This window comes from Larimichthys crocea, chromosome VI (genome assembly GCF_000972845.2).
Source record: "Larimichthys crocea isolate SSNF chromosome VI, L_crocea_2.0, whole genome shotgun sequence".
In the NCBI taxonomy this organism is placed as follows: domain Eukaryota; kingdom Metazoa; phylum Chordata; class Actinopteri; family Sciaenidae; genus Larimichthys; species Larimichthys crocea.
The window spans coordinates 24958568-24960478 of record NC_040016.1 but is presented as its reverse complement, the minus strand read 5'-3'; the positions used below and the strand labels follow the sequence as shown (position 1 = coordinate 24960478).

Sequence of the window (1911 nt, the reverse complement as noted above, 5' to 3'; positions counted from 1 at the left end):
ATGATTGGATCACTCAGCATGAGAAAGAAACACTGAAAGGCATCTTTACATAGACTTAATAGTTCTTTTTACTTAAATATCAAATACATTTTAATCTCATCAGTTAAATCACATTTATATCCATGTGAATGTAGAGTTATTTTAAAGGTCAGGGGTTCCCGTCCTGCTGTAAACTGTGCGAGCGGACTTCATGACAGGAAACGCAAAATTACTGTCGAACTGGCCTAATTGTTTTTGTGTATTTTGTCACTTCCTGTGTGTGTGTGTGTGTGTGTGGGTTTCATGTCGCTGCCGAGCAACCGAGAGCAGACAAACATCCTCTGTCATTTTTAATGCTCTACATTTATGATGTCGCTTTGTTTTAAGGTCATAAAGACCAGGTGATGTCCTCACACACACACACACACACACACACACACACATTTCTTTTTAAACATACAGTAGGGAAACATTATAAAGGGCGGGTTTGTTTTTCTCCTCTCTTTTCCTCCTATTGGTTGGCTTTCGACCAATCACCTTGCCTATGGTTACCCTCCACAGACTGTTCTACCTCAGGCTGTGGCTGCAGATGCAGGAGCAGTCGTTGTGAAGAGGTTTTTCCTTCTCTGTCTCGGCTTTAATTAATCCTGACTGCTAATAAACTAATCAAACAGCGAAGGTCCTGTCAGCAGCAGCAGACTCTCCTCCTCCTGCAGGTGAGAAACAACTCGTCTCTTGGTGTGTTTGTGTCACGCTGAGCTGAATACCTGACAGGCTTTGCATGCCTCAGCTTTTCTGAAACAACAAGTGGATTATCACAGATCTGAGGACTAGACACGAATCAATACAGTAATACAAGTCAGAAGAGTGTCTGATGGTGTTCATTTAGTCATGTGTTACAGTCTGCAGTGTGTCTGTTATTGCATCAACAATACAAATCCACAGAACAGGTGATAAATGCTGAAAACATCTTCATATGTTTGGGTATTTTTCTGTTTTTTCAGAGAAAGTCGAGTTTTACAGAAACTTTTTTTGAGATTTTCTCATGTTTAATGTAAAAATCTGAACTAATAACTGCAGCCATTAAACAAATGTAGTGTAATAAGTTACTTACTTACTTATTCGTCACTAAATAAACTTGCTTTCACATCAAACATATTCAAATTATAAGTTTTGCGACCTGAGCACACACACACAGTGTTTACATAAAATTTGAATGTGAGAAAAATTTCCATGTTTGCTTAAGTACAGTTTGAAAGTACTTGTACTCACTCAACTTGAGTTTTTCTCATTGTACTTGTACTTTACCAGTTACCAGCTACTTGTAGACACAGATTATTGTATAAATGAAATATAACCAACATGGAAATTAAGATAAATAATGGCTGAAGCTGTGCAGCAGTATATGAAGTCACCCAAACTTTACTGTTTATATTTATATTGAATAGCCCGTTCTGCATTAACAGTACTTTAACTTTTGGTGTACTGATGCTGCATTGATGCTAATATACTTTTACTTGTAAATAAATATCTGCTTTCAAACTTTTACGTAATATTTCCATACTTTTCTTTATTACTACTAGAAGAATTCTCTCATTTTTCCACCTTTTGTCTAAACTGCTGGTTCTCAAACTGTGGTGCAATTACCACTGGTCGAATGTAATTAATTAATTAATTAAAGTCTGTGAAATGTTTCAGTATCAGTTTGTTTTGTAGACGCAGCGTGTGCATATCACTGTAAGACATGTTTGTAGTTTTCACTGTGAAAAAACGGCAAAATGATGATGACAGTGAAACCTTCATGCAGGACTTTAAGGACATTTATAGAGAATAAATTAGCATTTTACATTTGAGGTTGTTAATTGTACAGAAAACTCTGTAATATTTATTGTTTTTTACAGTATTTTAATGTTTAATTATATGAAAAAAAAC

The 1911-nt window shown here is 35.8% G+C and overlaps 1 protein-coding gene across 1 annotated transcript in view; it reads left to right on the top strand.

Moving 5' to 3' along the window:
• Positions 1-549: 549 nt before the first annotated feature.
• The window catches only part of dnase1l4.1 (deoxyribonuclease 1 like 4, tandem duplicate 1), an 8793-nt gene continuing 7431 nt past the window's right edge, over positions 550-1911 (top strand). The window contains exon 1 of the mRNA XM_019257625.2: positions 550-695. The gene's annotated coding sequence lies outside the window, so the exon portion shown is untranslated. The remainder of the gene's footprint in view (positions 696-1911) is intronic.